General features: G+C 35.4%; 1 protein-coding gene across 1 annotated transcript in view; it reads right to left on the reverse strand.

Moving 5' to 3' along the window:
- The window catches only part of LOC145668372 (uncharacterized), a 47,760-nt gene extending 28,996 nt beyond the window's left edge, over nt 1-18,764 (reverse strand). Inside the window, exon 1 of the mRNA XM_081736150.1 lies at nt 16,872-18,764. The gene's annotated coding sequence lies outside the window, so the exon portion shown is untranslated. The remainder of the gene's footprint in view (nt 1-16,871) is intronic.
- Between the last annotated feature and the right edge of the window lie 4,658 nt (nt 18,765-23,422).

The following is a 23,422-nucleotide window of genomic DNA, read 5'->3' on the forward strand; positions in this document are numbered from 1 at the left end:
GAATATCTGTTACTGTTTTTGCTCTGACACCTGTCGACAGACAGACGGACAAAGCCATTCTAAAGACTTCCGACATTTATGCATAGCTCAATCTGCAAGTGTAATAAGGGCGAACATTGAATATATTCTTGGGACACTGAATTGGTTCTGGAAAACCGCGTCTTTCTATATATTACCGGGTTTGTGTTCTGTGGTGATCAACAATGTAGCAGAAAGGAATAGATCTCTACCACTTCTGGATTAAATAAAAGTCAAATGGATTAGATGAATTTATTCGTGTTGCAAAACTATGTATGCTTCTCGCTATTTCTTACCGCTCTTGCTCTGATGCCAGCCGACAGACGAACGGATGGATAGACAGACAGATGAACATAGCCGTTCTATAAGACTTCCTATACGTGTGCATAGTATACTATAGTTTGGAAGTACTAACAAATGAAATGAATTCAGTTTGTTTTACGAAAATTATCCGTTTCCGTTTCTCGACAGTTTTCGTTTTCCGTTTCTCGAAAAAATTTCGTTTTTCGAAAAAAATTTCGTTTTTCGTAAAATTTTTCGTTTTTAGAAAAAATTTTCCTTTTTCCTTTTTCGAAAAATTTTCCGTTTTCGAGAAATGTATTTTTCTCGAAATGTATTTCGAAAGTATTTTTCGAAAAAATGTGGCCATCCCTAGTTCATATTCGGTATCACCCAGGGCCGGCTCTACCACATGTGCAACAGGTGCATTTGCAGGGGGCTGCAAAATCTGTCATAAATATATTTAAAATAAATATTTCTTGCTGGAAACAGACTTCATGATGATGGTAGTTAAATTTACTTAGCCGACCTTCTATTTGAATACTACATTCATAAACCATGTTTAGGTCGCATTAGTTTAAGGTCACACGGACAGTGCTAAAGCAAATACTCAAACAAATTCCAGCATGAATTGCTTGATTGCTGTCAAATACAAGAACTCCCTTCTCGAACTATTGCGAACACCTGTTCCATTTAGTTAGTTATCACAGTTTTCATACGAAAACTAGCCTCATCTTTCTTACAAACAAGTTGTCATTGAAGGTGGAAACAAGTTTTTTGTTTCTTTTTTAACAGATGTAGAAGAAAACCAAGAATTAAAAATAAAAAACTAGTTGCACTGAAATCGAAAACTGATATATTGAGATTGAAGCTCGATATTGAATTCTATAAAGAGGATTACCACCTTTTCTCTGCAGGCGTGTTTTCTTTATCTTTTACCACCATAATAGATTATTATTTGAAGAAAAAACAGACACAACGAGATTGTATTCAAGAGCGCCCATGTTATGGTTTCCAAGGGAGAAGCAAGTATAAGCGACGTTTCAAATATAGTTTCAAATTTTGCTGTAACTAATGTAAAAATTCTATTGAGTTTTCAATATTCCCAAGTACAATTTACTCTTAGGGGCGAGCGCCCCTCCTTCCCCCCTGATGGACGCCCTTGATTGTATTTGTAGTGTTTAGGCGTTTCTGAGTGCGAGTGCCTTTTCCCGCCCCTTCCTTGTTCATAATGAGGTAACATACTTGTTCTTTCCGCAGAAGGGGGTGTCGGCAAATTGCCAAGTTCGGCCCTAGTGCACCCTATTTGTTTTGAAATAACTAAATTTAAACAAGTTACAATTAAATCGTCATAATAGTTCTAAGTCAGCAAATTGTATGCAAGCTAGCGACAAGAATTGGCGTCAGACAGATAAGCGACACCTTTTAGCATCACTCTTTACTTTTAGAAATTAGTCTAATGCACAAATTGGGACTTTTCCTTTTTTTTTATTATAATTAGGACTTTAAGACAAATATTTCAAATTCACTACTAAAACTCTTCAGCGCTTAACTTTGTACAAAAATATTACTAACGTATATGTAATTGATCTTATGCAATTTTATAATAAAAAAATACTTACTATCACTTTATAGCCCATCCTGTATAAAATTAAATTAATGCTCTGTTTAGTAACAGAAAGTTCAGAACTTATTCAGAAGTAAACTACGTACGTTTGAAGTCTGAAAAGTTGTACACCTATCAATAACTAACTGAAATCGATTAGGTTTTTAAAAAAGTTATCCTTTCTGAAAAGTATATCACATTTATTTCCAAGTAAATATAAAAAATACGAATAAACAAGAGTAATAGATCCACAAATGAGACAAGGTTCTTATCTAAGTATGACTTCATACTCACCTCATACACGATGTGACAACCTTTGATTTAGAGATTTTATTGTAACAACTACGTAAAATAATACAATTCAATTTGTTCATTCCAACATAAATATATCATCATAAACATGTATCATACTATATTGTAGACAAATATCTACACACACAGTCAATAAATTACTAAGAAATAAACATGAAAATACATAAGCCAAAAATAAAATCTTCCTAACACTTTCATCTGCTAGTGCTCCTCATTCACTCATGTTCGAGAAACAAATCTCAACTCCGTATCACAGCGTTTCCCAACATTTTTCACCTTGCAGCACACTACACGTGTAACTTGAATTCTCGCGGCACACTCATAGATATTATTATTTGTAAATATAAAATACCGTGGTATTTTTTTCTGCGATTACTGATCTCCTTCTCACGGAGAAGAAAACTCGATCACTGGTTTTTCCTCGTGGTAAATCATTATGCTTATTTTTCATTCTAATTAAAAAATAGAAAACAATTCCAATGAAATATTGGACTCAGGTTTTTAAAACTAAGCTTTCTTTTTCGAAAACTGTATCCAACCTTTCACTAAGAAGAAAGATCACTAAATAACGAACAAACAAACAAATCTCTTTTAGTTTTAAAACACAAATGTAGGTAATTTGTATGCATGTTTGCTTTGTCGAAATGATTGAATATTATTTTAAACTCTCAAGTTACGAAATAGTCTGCAGCAGTAAAGGAGCAATAATAGTCGTAAAAATGATAACAAATACTTTTTTCAACATTAAAAATGTACAGAAAAGTAACACGGTATGTAACTTAAAGTATTAGACTCATAGTAGAGGTTCATAGTAATGTGAAATACAAATATACATTTTTCCTTTGTTTTGCAATTTGATTGCTATAGAATTAATAATTTGTTTCGATTTCCTCCCGGCACACCGGTTGGGACACTCTGTCCTATCCAAATATCGAGTATACACGATGACTAGTATAAAATTAATACTGATATTATAACCATTCAGTGCTATCAAAATATTTACGATGAGATTCTATTGCGACCCTAAATTATTTAATCTTCAAAGGAAAGTTCATCGAAACAATAACTACAATAATATTTTTCACTCTTCAAACTAATTGTCTTCAACGGAAAATAAAATGCTCATATTCACTAGAACCTTCAAATTCTTCCGATTTACAACAAGTTCAAATTCCGCTGGAATCAGATTGATCATTCCATATAAGATGAATCTGCTTCAGATTAACTTGCATATCCACCTTCTTCTGGTTTACTATCGGAACCACCACTGGAATCAGACGAATCATCTCCACCGGAAGACGATCCTGCTTGATGTTCACTTCCACCTCCATGTTCTTCTGGTTTACTATCAGAACCACCACTGGAATCAGAAGAATCACCCCCACCGGAAGACGATCCTGCTTGATGTTCACTTCCACCTCCATGTTCTTCTGGTTTACTATCGGAACCACCACTGGAATCAGACGAATCATCTCCGCCGGAAGACGATCCTGTTTGATGTTCACTTCCACCTCCATCTTCTTCTGGTTCAGTATCAGAACCACCACTGGAATCAGACGAATCATCCCCAGCGGAAGACGATCCTGCTTGATGTTCACTTCCACCTCCATGTTCTTCTGGTTTACTATCAGAACCACCACTGGAATCAGACGAATCATCCTCACTGGAAGACGATCCTGCTTGATGTTCACTTCCACCTCCATGTTCTTCTGGTTTACTATCAGAACCACCACTGGAATCAGACGAATGATCTCCACCAGAAGACGATACTGCTTGATGTTCACTTCCACCTCCATCTTCTTCTGGTTTACTATCAGAACCACCACTGGAATCAGACGAATCATCCCCACTGGAAGACGATCCTGTTTGATGTTCACTTCCACCTCCATCTTCTTGTGGTTTAGTATCAGAACCACCACTGGAATCAGAAGAATCATCCCCACCGGAAGACGATCCTGCTTGATGTTCACTTCCACCTCCATCTTTTTCTGGTTTACTATCAGAACCACCACTGGAAGATGACGTTACTGCAGATTGACTTGCTCCGTCAGTTGGTTGTGAAAGACTTGCTTGTGAAGATTGGTCTGAAGTTTGTGATTGAGCACCATTGTCACTAGCACCACCAGCCGGTCTGTCCACAAGGCCCGCATTGGGCATAATTACACCCTCACCTAGTACTGGATACCGCTTCATTAGCTCTCCTGATTGATAGCGATCGCTAAAAACATTTTCTATCTGCCGTTTTGTTATTTTATGAAAAGGTTTACTCAGAGTTATGCTGAGAAGGCATAATACTACTGCACACACCTTAAGAACCATTTTGGCTGAATGAAAATTGTTTTCGCTCTTCTGTATTTATAAGGATGCAACTCGAGTAGACGTCATTTATGATCTATCGTCATCGTGTTAATTTAAAATATCTCCACGTGTATTCATAAATGATGATTAAAATAATGCATTCGTGACACGTGTAAGGGAAGGAAGCCCATTCATTCATTAAGATTCAGCGGTAGTAATTATGTCAATAATTGCTCATATACGAACAAATTTTGTCACTAGTTTTCCTCTTTACTTGTTTAACTCACACAGACTCCACCCATTCTGTTCTGTCATGAAGATACTATTTGAAAGGGGTTTTTGAGGACGTGTGTGACGTTTTTCTTGTAAATAGTTACTCACATCTAGATGATATGTGCGTAATCTTTCTTGTAAATGTGGGTGATTCAAAATATATTACGACTCAGTAACACGTGCACATATCTTGCACACTCACATTTGGAGAGAAATGTCATTAGATATTGTTCTTCTGTATAGCTGAATGCCTATTACGTGTTTTTTGTGGACGCATGGCTCTTGTGTGTGTTAGTGTATACTGGTACTTACAATATTATAATCAACTGGGGATCTACTTGAATCAAAATTAAAGGATACTTAACTCAGGCTGCTGTACTACTTCTACTACTACTACTACTACTACTACTACTACTACTAATAATAATAATAATAATAATAATAATAATAATAATAATAATAATAATAATAATAATAATAGTAATAACACTAGCCTGCGATGCAAAAAGTTTTTAGAAACTAGTAAGTGATTCTTACAGATTTCGAGGTGCTGATTTCAATAGAATAATCGGAAAGCTCTATCACGTAAGATTTTTTCACGAACGCCCATCTTGCTATACGCTTTAGCTCTTTCTCTGAACGCTGTGTAGAGAGCATATTAAATACGTTCTCGCTAAACGGCAGGAAGACAGAAAAAGATAATGTAGTTTCAAATTTACAAGTAAACGTTTAGGAAGCAAATATAATATACTTCCTACTAATTAAATTTACGAGAAGGCACGGTGGCTCAGTGGTAGAGCGATTACCTGTAGTGCGTGGAGTCCTTAGTTCGATCCCTGTCTGAGTAAGTTTGTGGTAAATAACATCGTGTCCGTGGGTTTTCTCGGGTACTCTCTTTTCCTCCCACTTTTTCATTCCACCAATTCTTCCATTATCATTTACTTGCCTTAATAATCGTTTCACTAAGCCTAAAGGGTATAATCATGGGACGTGAAACTGAAATATTTTACTTTCTTTTTTCAATTAAATTTACTTTTGTTAAGCAAAATTCAGACACCACTCTATACTAAATTGAATAGTCTAATGGGAAACAATGTCATTTCTTATTATAGGATTATAATAAGTGTTAGTTTGTGTCAGTTAGTTTGTTTATACCTACTCTACAGGTGAATTCACTTAGCTTTGAATGTAAACAGTGTTTGGTGTGCATTATAAACTCTGTATAGTGTTTGTGAAGTGGTTTAAATGGTTCCTAGGGATTGTCGTAATTCATCAAATTCCTTTTTATACATTTTTGGAAAATATGTAGTGAAGAAATATCAACAGAACATAACAAACTTTTTTTTTCTTTTTGTAAAAGTAGGTGACCAAGATAAATCCTGGACTCCCCACAAAGTGTGTTATCCATGTGTAAAGGAGCTTCGAAAGTGGTGGAAGGGCACAAAACAGTCTCTTCATTTTGGTGTGCCTGTGATCTACAGAAAAACCTTAAATTATACCGATGACTGTTATTTTTGTTCATGCAACATACAAGGGTTCAACAGAAAAATAAGAAGCACATTGTTTATCCAAACCTATTTTTGGCAAGACGTCCCTTTTTGAATTGCTCAGAAATGCATTGATCTTAGTACAATGCTGTTCCCGCTACTTCATATTAAACTTGGGGTCATGAAACAGTTCGTAGAAGCTCTGTCATAAAAGGGAGAATGTTTTCGATACTTGACTGAATAGTTTCTAGGACTTTCAGAAGATAAATTAAAAGAGAGTGTATTTATTGACCCAGACATAAGAAAACTAATTAATAATAAAGAAGAAATGAAATGATATCTTTGAGTTTTACGTCCTACGATTATGCCGGTGAGGCTAAAGAGACGGTGATGATGAGTAATGAATGAAATGGTGGAATGAAGAAAGTGGGAGGAAACGGGAGAACCCAGAGGAAACCTACGCACACGGTGTCTGTCCACCAAAAAGTTCACTTGGCGGGGGCTGGGATCGAACCCAGGACCCCAAGCAGCAGGGGGTGAACGCTCTGCCACTGAGCCACCACGGCCCCTGAATAATAAAGAATTCGATGATATGATTATATTTTAATTACATTTTAATAATTACATTTTAAACACCTTTTAGTGACCTTCATTTTGCAGGCTAGTGTAATAGGATTCTCGGTATTCTCTTGGTTGAGTGCGTTAATTTTAGCGTATGAGATGTGGACTTAGCTTAAGGTGGAATCCAAACCACCATAATACGTTCAAATTTCAAGGTTATCCAAACTTGAACCGAGACCTTCATGCATCACAAAGATGAGCACTGACATGAAAATACTTACAAACTTACAAACTAGATAAAGCGCTTCCCCATTATTCGGGTAGATACTTTTTATAATAGATTCATTATTTAAAAAATGAATTCCAAGACATGAATAGAATCGAAATTAAATGTTATTTCTTTAATGAATATAGTTTATTTCATGCAATGTTTTATTGAGAAAACAATATATAGTTAGTGTTGTTCTCTTCGCTAAGGATATGCCATAATCCCCTTCTTTTTTTTTTTTCAAATGCAGTGATTATTTCAGTGAATGGTCCTGCTGGAATTTCCCGCCGGAGCTACGACCCCTCCTCTCCCCAAAGCATATCTCCATTGGTGGTCAGTACTTTAGCAGGAAAACTTTCACCTTACATATTTATATTCTGACCCAGTAAGAAAGATCTAAAATCACCCACTGCTCAAATGTATTCATTATTTGTAAAATAATAATAATAATAATAATAATAATAATAATAATAATAATAATAATAATAATAATAACATAATGTACATTATTTTTAACAATAACTAATAATTCGTATACCAGTCGTATCGCATTTGTGGTAAAAGTATCTAAAGTACTACCATTACTATAAACAACTGATTAAAAAAAATACCTATTTCTGAAAGTCAGATGGAAATTACCAATTGATGCCACTGCATCTTATATTGTGAACAGTGTTCTATAAAATTTATTTTTTTTTATTACAATATGAATTCAGAACAATGGGACCTTCACTTCTAGGAAACAAAAGTAACAATAATGATTGGTAATACTCTTCATTAATTACAGACAAAAATAATGTCTAATGGGAGAAAATATATGTATTTTTATTTAAAAAAATGTCGGATACAAGTAGTTGTTTTGCAACTTGTAGTCATCAACCTAATTTACACAACTTGTTTTAAAATTTCAAGTTAATGGACAGCGATCGAAAGTAATGGCAAACAATAAAATTAATATGGTTGTCTAGATATTGCACTTGTCTTTTCATTCGGCGGCGCCTCGTAAATCTCATGATCTGAGCCCCCATATGCCTGTATTCTACGCGTATTCCATTTAAACGACATAATTCTTCATCTGTAATATAGATGGAATTTTGTTGTGTTCTCCAGACTACATGCAACCAGTAGTGTACGTAAAAGGGAAAGGGTTCCGAGGCCTAACTCCACCCTTGAATAAATATTATGCAAAAGTAAACATCTGTCATAATTATATATGTATAAAAAAAATCCTGACACGATATAAACTTGGAAGCTTGAACCATCCTCTTGACGAGATTCAGCGTACATCACTACCCTCAACATACCACTTTCTTGGTTGGTTCATTTGGTTGAATTGGAGAATTTAGCACCCACTCAGCACAAAGGCTATATGAGACGTGGATCTACATTTTAACGTGGTATTCAAACCACAAGAACTCCACTGGAAATCGAACACACAACTTTCTTCTGCAAATCCAACACTGCATGTTGAGCTTACCGCAGGCGAACCTATTATCTTTATATTAGAGTGATAGGTTTATGTTTATGGTCAACAAACCTTTATATGTTTGTAGCCATCTTCATATTAAAGCGCAATATTTATATGTCTTTTCGACAATGAAATTTCGAAAATCACAAGTGCTAGAAATGTGCCGTTTCGGCTGGTCGATTCCAAATTTTGTGAAGATTTGCCAGTTCTCATTCAATTTTCAAAAACTCGTCTTTATTTTTCTATTCCACATTTTAAGCGTAGTTTTGACTCTAGTAGTTTAATATTGCCACTAGGACGTTAAGGTTAATACCCTTGTGAAAGGCAACTAGTATAAGAGCAACGTATAGCGGGTTGATGCACAGGCGTTTTGCTTTAAACTGATTGACAAAACCTATTGCAAGCTGGTAACTTCGAAGGCTTGTGGATTCACAATGAAGTGTACTCGGATATGGAATTATAAGAAAAAAAAATATTTTCATTTGGTATTATCTATTACTTATCCAAATATGCCACAAACTCTCCCCCCTCCCCTCAAACATTCTATAGATTAAAATACTACATTTATATGTTTGTCTATAGCAATTCACTTCCTTTGAGAGTCTTCCTGTCCTTTACTTGTTTCCGTAAAAGGACTTGCACAGATATAGTGAAAAGTGGGAAGGAGATTCACGCTCATATTAGAACTGTGCGCTGTGTAAATAGCGTAGGTTCAGCTAGTTCAATGTAACATGCATTAGTATGCGTCTATCTGTTTTTATGTTTCACTATAACTTCCGTACATTTTACCCAATTATATAGATTTAAAAAGGGGGCTTAGGAGAGCAGCTTACTGATTAAGATTACTCATTCTGATCCGTGAAATCTGTTAAGAATAAAAGGGTAAAAATGGATGTCTATCCCCAAACTGAAGTTGAAGTTTTGGACATGACGTAATGGCATACAACTTTCTATGATAATTTTCGTATATGGTTCTCCAATATCTCCATCTCCATTGAACTTGTTCTATGAAGCCCAGAACATACAACACCAGACAATTAAGCATAAGAAATAATCAAGTTTATATCTCTCATTGTCCGTATAGAACAAATGAAGAATTGCGGGAAAGTGTGGAGGAAGCTTTTCGAACAATAACGCCTCAGATGCTTTGCAACATGTCACTGTGTGTACATTACGAGGAGCACATATAGATCCACTTGATACATAGTTCGAATACGTAAGTACTAAATAATTAAACTAAACTTGTACTGACATTGATCTCTGTGATAGTCAAATCTAGAGGTGTGGGGACATCTCGAACACCCTGTATATATATTTAATATCACATAATAAAAGAAAGTTTGCCAATAACTTTCGTAAAAAAATTTCAATTTTCATGCAACGCAGTGTATATTTTGTTTGAGGCTTCTTACTCATCCGCAATACTTAAAGTTAAAATGGATCCTAAAATGCGCGAGTAAATTTCCACCCACATTATTAAATATGTTCCAAGATTTTGTAAATGTAGTGTGTCTTTGGGAATATCTCTATTGCAAAGAGGTGAATTTACCCCATCTTAAAACATATCTTTAATACCGATAATAGTTTTCCTATATAAAATTAAATAAATACAAATCACACCGTATGACATGCCGTCCCGGAGGCTTCTTAATTGATTCAATTACAGAGCTGAAATCGGAGTTATTTATTTAAAAAAAAAAAAAAACGTTTTGCTATGTTTTCTAGAAACTACTCGCATTTAAACATTGCGTGCGCTTTCTTTAAGCTTTCCCAATAGGCTAAGCCTATTCCTTGGAACTGAATTCGGTAATAAAGAGTGAATTTAACCCAAATTTAAAAAATTATTCCAGAGTACCATACGTTAAAAAAATCGCAAAATGTGACGTGCCTTTCTTTGAGCATTAAGAACAAACTCCATTGGTAGGATTAAAATCTGTCAAGAGTAAAATAGTGAAGTCATTGGATTAAAAATAACTTATCCGTTCGTTTCTACAGTGTACGGCACCAGAGATAGAGTGCGTCAGTTGGTCGTGGATCAAGATTTATGAGTGAGTCAGTGGGTCATGGGTCAACAAGACGTGACCTACTGTGACCCACCACCTACCGTGACCCCTCTGACCTACTGACCCACCGATCCACTCTGCTATTAGCATTGTAGACAGTATTTCTGAACATTGATGAATTTGTCTACATTTTATTTTCAAGGCCTCCATTTTTCTTCTTTTCTCATTTGTTTCTGTTTACTTATCTGACATGAGTATACCTGAGTGAAAAAAGTAACTTCAGGCACTTTTGGATATTGATATTTGTAATTGAAATAATACCAATAGGCTTACTACTTATCTTTTAAGACACAGTTGAATTTTACCGTGTTTCATTCTTTCTTTTCCTCTCTTTACGTTGGGTACCTTACCTTGATTGTGATTTTCAAATTCCATCCTATTTTCCACTGAAAAGTATCTGTAATTCAACAAGGAAATAATTATATATGATACTTAAATTGAAATCCATCGTGTGACAAACACTTTACCATTTTATATCGTAAATGTCAGATGCACCGGTATTGCTACAGAGCAGTGCTTGAGCGATTGAGCGGGGAAATTCAAACTCCGATTAATGATAATTTCATAGCCTTGTTTAATTACAAGTGTAAACTCTTTAGTCAGTGGACAGGAGAGAGTGAATCATGGGTCAGAGTTGATGACCATGGGTTTTGGTGGGTCAGAGTGAGTTATGGTGGGTCGGATTTTGTCTAGGTCGGTCATAAGTCAAGTGTACATTAACCCACATTATCTTTGCAAGGCGCCATACCGGCTTCTAATATTTTCAATGGGTACTCAATCTACAGTGTTTATAAGGCAAATCACAATGTCTTCTATTCTAATTCTTTAGGGGCCGTGATGGATCAGTGGTAGAGCCTTCACTTCTTTGCTCGGGGTCCTCGGTTCGATTTCAGCTCACGCTAAGTGAATTTTGTGGTGGACAAACACCGTGTGCGTAGATTTCCTTGGGGTTCTCCCGTTTCCTCCCACTTTCTTCATTCCACCATTTCATTCATTTCTCATCATCACCGTCTCCTTTAGCCTAGCCGGCATATCCGTGGGAAGTAAAACTGAAAGATTTCATTTCATTTCAGATTGTTTAAACAAATTTAATAAACCAGTGGTTTCCAAACCGGATACTTCCCTTGAGAGGCGTGAAAGACTATAAAAGGTGCAGAATAAAATTTAAACAAAATGAACCGTGAAATAAATAAGTTTTAAATTTAAAAGGTGCCATTATATAGGGAAAAGATTGGTAATATCGTGATATAAGTAATTTTAAAATAACATCTAGAATGACATAATCCTACGTTTAGTTGGAAGATTTACATATTATTACGTTTACACGATCTCCTAGGCTAGTAGTTCTCAAATTTTTTGAACTAGCGCTCTCGCTCCCCCGTTATCTTAACCCAGTCCATGCATAATGATTTTTTCCAAATATGATCAGCAGTATTGGTGAAAGGAGAGAGAAAAAATTCAATGGTGCTGGGCACCCATTAAAAGTGCCCAATTGGTGCTTGAACCCTGGAGCACTCATGTAATCCTGGATGCCTATGCACGACACTACTAGTTATTAATTGTTGCCTGCGATCCAGTCACATATTATTCTCATTGTCAGCTGACTTTATTTCTTCATTTCTCCAACTTCTATATGATTATTTTCACCGATGTTTCATATTTGTACATTTTCAACAAGCTGAGATTTTCGTGTTTTCCAGGATCTTGGAGCGAAAGAATAACCGTGGATTAATATTTGTGCACTAGTTAAAATATTATGAGCTGAAATCTGCTTATCATATATACTCTACACGAGACAGTCATGCAAAGGGAAAGCGGAATTATAAGAAGTTCAACCTCCTTTCTGAACTGGATGGCATCAAATTATTTTGATAAGATTAAACGAAAACAAAAATGTTAGTGCTTGACTGCTACACAGAGTCCAACAGGCGTATAAGCATGAGATTCGGAAAATTTCTTCCTCCCAAATTAACTCTAGTAATAGTATTTGTATGAGATATTTTAGGCCTACGTCCCACGAATATACTAGATTCTAAAGCTAGTTTGGATTCAACATAGGAATAAATCCTAGATCCATTGCGTCAAAGGCGAGCGTGCAAATTTATTGGTTGTTCAGAAACTTTCTGTATGAGGAAAAACTGTTTAGAAAAATGCAATAAAATGACAACATTCTTTTAATTGCTCGTGTGCAAAACCTGCTTGAAAAAATTAATCACGTAATATTTGTTTTGTGTCTTCTATCAGCGTACCTAATAGCACTTTTTTAAAACTGTTTGACAAATTCCCAATTACAAATCCGGCTAGAAATCAAATGACGTAACCAACAGTCATACAGGATTCTGTCAGATACACCGTGAGTCGATCTTAGAGGAATTATTTCGCTATCTTTATTCTTTTCTTGTTTTCAAGGTTAGAATTGTATGAGCATCAGCGAGGGTTAAGTTATGAACCTAGTGTTATAGAGGACTTATGATTAAGTCTTACAAATCCCTTTTGTTGTATTAAAAAGTTGCATTTCTCGGTACAGAACGGTTCATATTATTTTTAAAACCAATGAGCTAACTTCAATAAAAATTTTATGCTTGTAACGCTTAAATTTCCCATAATGTTTATTTAATGTAGATATTTTATTTTATATTTATATCTAGTACGAATCATAAAATTTTAAATAAATTTTGAAGAAAAGGAAAAAAATCCTATTCATGATGTTTTCCTTTTAGGCCATAATTATTGGTTTGTCTATACCCCACTGAACAGATGCCCGAAGAGTAGTGTGGCCCTCACAACCATTCGCGCGCCAATCCAATGCAGTACAGAACAACCACAATGGCTTAAAAGGATTAACTCAAATTCTGACCAGACAAGTTTTGTTTCTAAAATTAACGAACGTTTATTGCATCTTACTATTTAAAAAAAATGTTGTGTCATTAATTCCAAGATCTTGCTGAAGCGACACTCAGCATCGAAACCTTTAAGCTTTACTTAAATGAAGACTATCATTAATCTTATTTATAGTACTTCAACTTGAAGACAATATTAAGCAATCAACTGTATGCACAAATATGTACTGTTTTCGATTTGACCAAATAAAAATTTAAATATTTGTATATCTTTTATTGCAATTTCATATTCTTTAAATAACAACAATACTCCTTCATCTCTTAAGGAGTCATTTTCAAGAACGGATAACAAGATTACTTTAAGAAATTGAAAAAGGAAGATAATGGGGCGTTTACACTTAGTCGATTTGCGTTCGATTCAGTTGAATTGACGTCACTTTCAACTTAATCGACCGTGTAAACGGGAATTCAACTTAATCGCTTGTTGATCGAAAGCGACTAATCGACTGGCAACTGAATTAAAAGACGTTCTATTTTCTGTGGTTGAAATAATTGAACACATCCATGATCTGATTCGGCCTGGTTGCTTCGATTTAGTGGCAAATGCAGCGAGTCGATTTAGTCGTGCTACTAAATCGATTTAGTCGTGCGACTAAATCGACCAAGTGTAAACGCCCCTTAACTCGTTGTTACCACTAACCATAGTATACAGTTTACAGTTGAGGTTAACTCCATATCTCACCAGGCGTGCCCATACTTATAATCTCCAAACAATAAACACACAACACAAAGAAAAATGTTACTATTATTTTTCCTATAATTCAGCATATCTGAAATACTGAATACATTCCCTTTACGGAGGGCAAAGGCTTCATATTTATATCTCATTTCATTTAACAATATTCATTTAGTTATCCGCAAGACCGTGCATGACATTAATAACAAAGCAATACAACACACAATAAAAAAAAAAACTACCTAAATATTCTAATCTAACCTAACCTATAACTATCCTACTCCTATCTCATCTAGTACGAATATTGAAACCACATTTCATATTTAAGAGGGCGGATAACTTACACACATTATATATATATTCACACCATACGAAATTCACACAATAATAAAAGAAATCAGACACACAAATAAATCGCACGCTGGAGTTGCCTCAACATCTATTTACGCTATCAGGAATAACAAATTTATTTTTTTTTCAATAGTTTCTCGAAAGTATGCAAATGAGGTTTTGATTATGCAGCATAATTCAATTTCTGTGGAATTTTGAATTTATGTTAACAGTATCACAACAACAATGCTCATGAAAGAAAAAAAATCCTAACTTAAAGTGACTATGGAATCAGCCCCGTCAACAGTATTAATATATATATATATATATATATATATATATATATATATATATATATATATATATATATATATATCAAATAACATGCTTTTAAGATGTCAACATCAGGACTATGTGCAGAGCTTTCACTATCTGTTCTCATAGCAGCAGCTAATTATAATACTCGAAGTTCATGACTATTAGATTTTGTCATTACTCATTTCCTTCCCCTCTAAAGACTGTCTGAGCTTGTGTGACTTAGCGATACGCTTAACAACTCTTCATCCTCATTACATACATAATGGAGAAATGACTATTGTCCCTGATTAACAATTTTGAATTCAGTCATCAAAACAATGTCACTGATACCCCAAAGTCATTAATACTCCAAATGGTTTAAAGAGAATTTCTCATGAAACTTCTAGAGGTCAACAAAATGGAGGATATGGTCACTAACCTGTATCCTGAGATGCTCACACAGTACTAAAATTTACCACCTGGTTGACTGTCTGGTTGGTTCCAATATTACCTGAGCATCCTCCTTGTTTCCAAATTACCTTGAATAGCACCAAGAAAAACATCTTGGATGGCTTCCATCTCTTTTAATCAACCTCGAGTTGAATTGCCATGTTATAGATAGGCCGTCCCCAGAAGAAACATTTTTTCGTCACAATTAATATCTCACAAGAGCCCTATTTTGCCTATTTTGCCTATGTGCCAGGTTAGCCAAATTTCAGGTTTTGACAGGGTTTACGGTCCAAAATTCCCTTTTAGATGCACATTTCCTTTTTATATTTTAGCAGGGCTCTTGGGCTCTTTTCTTGTATATAGGATCTTCTGTACACCTCACACACCCCCTCTTGACAACACTAGAATTAACTATAATAAGTATTGATATTTAATTTTTATGGCTCGTAAAATATGAAAATCAGTTTTTAAAAAAAGAAAAGAGAATTTATTTATTTATTTCCGCATATTCCATTATTCTTTTTCTTCTATATTGAGTATTTAATGTGGCTATTCCCACTTTGAGACAACAACATGGCAGACATTTGTTTACATCTCAGAAAGACGCACAATTCGTGCAAGGTCAGGCTTCAAAACCCAGAACAGGTAAGCTTATCATGGAACACATTAAGGTGTTCGTACTTTTATAAGAATAATGACAATTATGCTAAATATAATTTGAATCTCTATAAATATAAACGGGTTAAATTCCAAAGTTGGGCGTCCGTTTCCAGCGAAATTTTTAAAATTTACAGGAAATATATGGATAATTTGATCGTTTGTGTGCTTGATAATATATAAGAGTCTCGAAAAATCTGTTATATTTGTTATATATAAGCGGTTATAAACATGGGACTATATGGCGAGCGAAGGGAACTACTTGGCGCAAGGTAACCGAACAGTTGCATTGTGGGAAAGAAACTAGCATTTATGTTACCAACATGGCGAATGTACAAGGGCAATGAACTAGCAGTTTTAACATTTGTGAAGGAATACATTGATAACGAGCAAAATCTTTTATAAGTTTGTGAAGAGCACGGATTAATGAACCTAATAACAAACTGCAGAAAGTGTGCAAAGGAGATAACAGTGAAAAAACTTGACGAAAGCGGAGCCCAATTTCGGAATATATGCCATATAAACAATAAATTCTATCTTTCTTCCGGTCAAACATTAGGCCTAAAATTATGTAAACAAAAATAACCTATAACGTTTTTTCGTACATTAATGCCGAATAACTTTTGGATTTAAAACAATTTCATTATTATTGACTACAATCGTAATAATAAATAGGTTATCTCATTTCATCGTAGTATAATTCCGTAGTATTAACAAGATAAATATAGTGACTGCAAAGCACATCATCTGAGTTGTCATGCTATATCACTTACGTTATGTAGCTATCAATGTCATATTGTCGGTACTGATTTACAATATGCTAGTCAGCAGTAATACATATTATAATAAAAATAACCTACCGATAAAATGTACAAGGAATACTGTAATATAGAATTTTATCTAATGTTACCGGTAGTGAAAAACATACCGTAACATGCTGAAACGTTAAAAAATTGCCACGGTTTTCCAACAAAGCACCAACAGAACTGGAGTTGTAGGTTGAACTCACTTGTCACGACCCACAGTGTATAGTTTGCTTTACTCTTTATAACCAGTCACTGAAGAAATTGAAAGTAGAATTTGAGGAGCACCGACTGTCAGGAAATTAAAAACTAGTATCTATGTAGTCACGTGAACCTTGGGCCATATTGAAAAAATTTCTGCTTACGTGTTCTTTCTCATTAGTCACTTTCAAGTGGATTACTTATTATGAATATGTGCGTTTTATGTAATTTGATTACAAAAATACACAGATTTATAGATTGCATAACACATTGGTGTAATTTGTCTAATTTATTCATAGTACAGGAAGAAATATGATCTTATGCAATTTTATAATAAAAATACTTACTATCACTTTATAGCCCATCCTGTATAAAATTAAATTAATGCTCTGTTTAGTAACAGAAAGTTCAGAACTTACTCAGAAATAAACTACGTACGTTTGAAGTCTGAAAAGTTGTACACCTGTCAATAACTAACTGAAATCGATTAGGTTTTTTAAAAAGTTATCGTTTCTGAAAAGTATATCACATTTATTTGCAAGTAAATATAAAAAATACGTATAAACAAAAATAATAGATCCACAAATGAGACAAGGTTCTTATCTAAGTATGACTTCATACTCACCTCATACACGATGTGACAACCTTTGATTTAGAGATTTTATTGTAACAACTACGTAAAATAATACAACTCAATTTGTCTCATTCCAACATAAATATATCATCATAAACATGTATCATACTATATTGTAGGCAAATATCTACACACACAGTCAATAAATTACTAAGAAATAAACATGAAAAGAACATAAACCAAAAATAAAACCTTCCTAACACTTTTATCTGCTAGTGCTCCTCATTCACTCATGTTCGAGAAACAAATCTCAACTCCCTATCACAGCGTTTCCCAACATTTTTCACCTTGCGGCACACTACGGGTGTAACTTGAATTCTCGCGGCACACTCATAGATATTATTTGTAAATATAAAATACCGTGGTATTTTTTTCTGTGATTACTGATCTCCTTCTCACGGAGAAGAAAACTCGATCACTGGTTTTCCTTCGTGGTAAATCATTATGCTTATTTTTCATTCTAATTAAAAATAGAAAACAATTCCAATGAAATATTGGACTCAGGTTTTTAAAACTAAGCTTTCTTTTTCGAAAACTGTATCCAACCATTCACTAAAAAGAAAGATCACTAAATAACGAACAAACAAACAAATCTCTTGTAGTTTTAAAACACAAATGTAGGTAATTTGTATGCATGTTTGCTTTGTCGAAAGGATTGAACGATATTTTAAACTTTCAAGTTACGAAATAGTCTGCAGCAGTAAAGGAGCAATAATAGTCGTAAAAATGATAACAAATACTTTTTTCAACATTAAAAATGTACAGAAAAGTAACACGGTATGTAACTTAAAGTATTAGACTCATAGTAGAGGTTCATAGTAATGTGAAATACAAATATACATTTTTCCTTTGTCTTGCAATTTGATTGCTATAGAATTAATAATTTGTTTCGATTTCCTCGCGGCACACCAGCGGCCCATTCACGGCACACCGGTTGGGAAACGTTGCCCTATCAAAATATCGAGTATACACGATGACTAGTATAAAATTAATACTGATACTATAACCATTCAGTACTATCAAAGCATTTACGATGAGATTCTATTGCGATCCTAAATTATTTAATCTTCAAAGGAAAGTTCATCGAAACAATAACTTCAATAATATTTTTCACTCTTCAATCAAACTAATTGTCTTCAACGGAAAATAAAATGTTCATATTCACTAGAACCTTCACATTCTTCCGATTTACAACAAGTTCAGATTCCGCTGGAATCAGATTGATCATTCCATAGAAGATGAATCTGCTTCATATTAAGTTTCATATCCACCTTCTTCTGGTTTACTATCGGAACCATCACTGGAATCAGACGAATCATCCCCACCGAAAGACGATCCTGTTTGATGTTCACTTCCACCTCCACCATCTTCTGGTTTATTATGAGAACCACCACTGGAATCAGAAGAATCATCCCCATCGGAAGACGATCCTGTTTGATGTTCACTTCCACCTCCACCTTCATCTGGATTAGTATGAGAACCACCACTGGAATCAGAAGAATCATCCTCACCGGAAAACTATGCTTCTTGATGTTCACTTCCACCTCCATCTTCTTCTGGTTTACTATCAGAACCACCACTGGAATCAGAAGAATCATCCTCATCGGAAAACGATGCTGCTTGATGTATACTTTCACCTTCACTTTCTTCTGGTGTACTATCGGAACCACCACTGGAATCAGAAGAATCATCCTCACCGGAAGACGATGCTTCTTGATGTTCACTTCCACCTCCATCTTCTTCTGGTTTACTATCAGAACCACCACTGGAATCAGAAGAATCATCCTCATCGGAAGACGATGCTGCTTGATGTATACTTTCACCTTCACTTTCTTCTGGTGTACCATCGGAACCACCACTGGAATCAGAAGAATCATCCCCACCGGAAGACGATGCTTCTTGATGTTCACTTCCACCTCCATCTTCTTGTGGTTTAGTATGAGAACCACCACTGGAATCAGAAGAATAATCCTCATCGGAAGACGATGCTGCTTGATGTATACTTTCACCTTCACTTTCTTCTGGTGTACTATCGGAACCACCACTGGAATCAGAAGAATAATTCCCAGCGGAAGACGATCCTGCTTGATGTTCACTTCCACCTCCACGTTTTTCTGGTTTAGTATCAGAACCACCACTGGAATCAGACGAATCATCCCCACCGGAAGACGATACTGCTTGAGGTTCACTAACACTTCCATCTTCTTCTGGTTTACTATTGGAACTACTACTAGAATCAGACGAATCATCCCCACTGCAAGACTGTGCTGCTGCAGAATCACTTGCAAATCCACTTTCTTCTGGTTTGCTGCCTGAACCTCCACCAGCATTAGAGGAGTCATCCCCACCAAAAGTCGATGCTGCTTCGGGTTCACTTGCACCTTCACCTTGTTCTGGATTACTGTCTGAACCATCACCGGAAGATGACGTTGCTGCAGATTCACTTGCTCCGTCAGTTTGCTGTGAAGGACTTGCTTCTGAAGATTGGCTTGAAATGTGTGATTGAGCACCATTGTCACTAGCACCACCAGCCGGTCTGTCCACAACGCCCGCATTGGGCATAATTACACCCTCACCTAGTACTGGATACCGCTTCATTAGCTCTCCTGATTGATAGCGATCGCTAAAATCATTTTCTATCTGCCGTTTTGTTATTTTATGAAAAGGTTTACCCAGAGTTATGCTGAGAAGACATAGTACTACTGCATACACCTTAAGAACCATTTTGGCTGAATGAAGTTTGTTTTCGCTCTTCTGTATTTATAAGCATGGAACTCAAGTAGACGTCATTTATAATCTATCGTCATCGTGTTAATTTAAAATATCTCCACGTGTATTCAAAAATGATGATTAAAATAATGCATCCGTGACACGTGTAAGGGAAAGAAGCCCATTCATTCATTAAGATTCAGCGATAGTAATTATCTGTATAACATTGTTCATATACGAACAAATTTTGTCACTAGTTTTCCTCTTTACTTGTTTAACTCACACAGACTCCACCCATTCTGTTCTGTCATGAAGATATTATTTGAAAGAGGTTTTGAGGACGTGTGTGACGTTTTCCTTGTAAATAGTTATTCACATCTAGATGATATGTGCGTAATCTTGCTTGTAAATGTGGGTGATTCAAAATGAATTACGACTCTGTGACACGTGCATATATCTTGCACACTCACATTTGGAGAGAAATGTCATTAGATATTGTTCTTCTGTATAGGTGAATGCCTATTACGTGTTTTTTGTGGACGCGTGCCTCTTGTGTGTGTTAGTGTATACTTACAATATTACAATCAGCGGCGTAGCGTAAGGGAATGCCGGTATGCCCGGCATCCCTTATTAATAAGAAAAAATACGTATTTCATTGTATATAAATTGTTTGCTTGTAATTATCACAATTATTTCCACTGCAATCTTCTGGATGTGCTCTCTCGCCTTACTTTGATAAGCGGAACCTACGCATGCGCGTCACTTAGATGCACATCTTTCCTCTTGTCGTATGCTATGTTCCTTGGGCATCCAGGCCTACTGCAAGAAACGGAGTTTTCGTCTGCTTTCTGTGGAGTGCGCATGCGCAACTACTTGCTTTCTTAACTCCCTTCACCCCTTACAACTCTACATTCTGCTTTACATATACGCTGGCATATCTTCAAGTATTTCCAACTCTATCTATTTTGAACTAAGCTATAGTTTCTGTACAGAACGTACGAGCGCTAACGTCAAGGAAAGATAACAAAACAGAAATGGCTAGTTCAATGCCTTTTTGAAGCATGTCGGTTATGTAAATAATAGTATAAAAAATAGTTATACTTTAATCGTAATTAAATGCATCGTAATTAAAGGCAAACTATTAATCTCATCATAAATACATAGTGGCGTGGCCAGAAATTCTTTGAGGGAGCTCACACACACAAGCATAAATATAAAGCATTCTGTAGAATCACGGTCACCGATCTGGTAGACCATTCTCGCCCCTCGCAAAGATTCTTTGGCCCTTCAGTCATTGGCACATATCCCGAGGAGATGAGGTGGACATGTCCCCTCCACCCGATTTGAAATTGTGATGATTTGTATCCGAATGCCACAAAGGAAAGTGGGATGAAATTGTTTCCCTTGACTTGTTTCATTTTAAAAAAAAGAATCGTGTTTTTTTTTTTTTTTTTTTTTAAATATTTCATTATCATTTATTATTGTTAGTCTATTTTCAACTATTTGTTTAATTCCTGTAACGATTCCTATAATGCTATTGTGATCATCATAATTCTGCTCAAATAAGAGTATTGTTGCGCCATACATAGTTGATTTTCTTTCATAGTTTTGGGGAAGTCATTATTTATATTATTACAAAACAAGTGTCCTAAAATTTTAATGTGGATCATTGTGGATGCGTAAATAGAAACATATCAATTATAAATATGGATGTATTCAGATTTCAGAATGTGTTCACGACACTTGATACGTATCACAATTTTATCTACATCGCCTGGTATATAATATACAACAGGTTCACCTCAGAAATCAGATTCATCTACCGTAATATGAGTCTCATCTTCCCTCCCGCCAGAATAAGCCTCAAATCTGCCCTCCTCCCAATGTTGAAGACAACTTTGCTCCTCTGATCCTACACAGCATTGTTTTTCAACTTCATAAATATTTTGAACGTCGCTTTAAAAAATGGGAACGGTCTTACCCGTTCCCCGAACGTTGAAGACAGATTTGCGCCCCTGCCTTCAGTATCTGGATATTTGACAACGAAATACATACTCAGAAACAGGCCCCAAGAGCTGGTTTAAGTGTTTTCTATTTACATCTTCAAATGATATACGTATACACTCAGGCCCATATTCACAAATGGGCGTCTGAGTTTCGGACTCAAGATGACAAATTTCTAGGGGTGACTTTTTAAAGAACGAGATTGAAGTATGGTATGCGGAGAAAGAAGCTGCCCACGAGAAATAAATAAAGGGAACTATACTGGAAACAATGTTCATACAACAGCGGGGCCGAGTTTTCTTGTCACACGGTAGTGGTAAGAAGAAGCTGAGACAATTGCTTATTGGCTTCTGACGTAATCTACGCATTTGCTTCTGTATGCCCACTAGGCCACCATTTAGGGGGTCTCCCCCCTAAATTTTTACAACCCTATATTTCCCATCGGTATAGCTATGTATTGCTGATTTTAATAGTATTGTATCGCACAAGTGACTAACTTTGGCATCCCCATTTCGAAATACCACGCTACGCTACTGATTACAATCAACTAAGGATCTACTTGAACTAAAATTAAAGGATACTAACTCAGGCTGCTGTACTACTACTACTACTACTACTACTACTACTACTACTACTACTAATACTACTACTACTACTACTACTACTACTACTACTAATAATAATAATAATAATAATAATAATAATAATAATAATAATAATAATAATAATAATAATAACACTAGCCTGCGATGGAAAAAGTGTTTAGAAACTAGTAAGTGATTCTTACAGATTTCGGGGTGTTGATTTCAATGAAATAATCGGAAAGCTCTATCACGTAAGGTTTTTTCACGAAATACGCTTTAGCTCTTTCTCTGAACGCTGTGTAGAGAGCAAATTAAATACGTTCTCGCTAAACGGCAGGAAAGAAAAAAAAAATGTAGTTTCAAGTTTAAAAGTAAACGTTTAGGAAGCAAATATAATATACTTCCTACTAATTAAATTTACGAGAAGGCAAGGTGGCTCAGTAGTAGAGCGATTACCTGTATTGCGTGGGGTCCTTAGTTCGATCCCTGTCTCAGTAAGTTTGTGGTGAATAACATCGTGTCCGTGGGTTTTCTCGCGGTACTC

This window comes from Thermobia domestica, chromosome 13 (assembly GCF_964235325.1).
Source record: "Thermobia domestica chromosome 13, izTheDome1.hap1.1, whole genome shotgun sequence".
NCBI lineage: Eukaryota > Metazoa > Arthropoda > Insecta > Zygentoma > Lepismatidae > Thermobia > Thermobia domestica.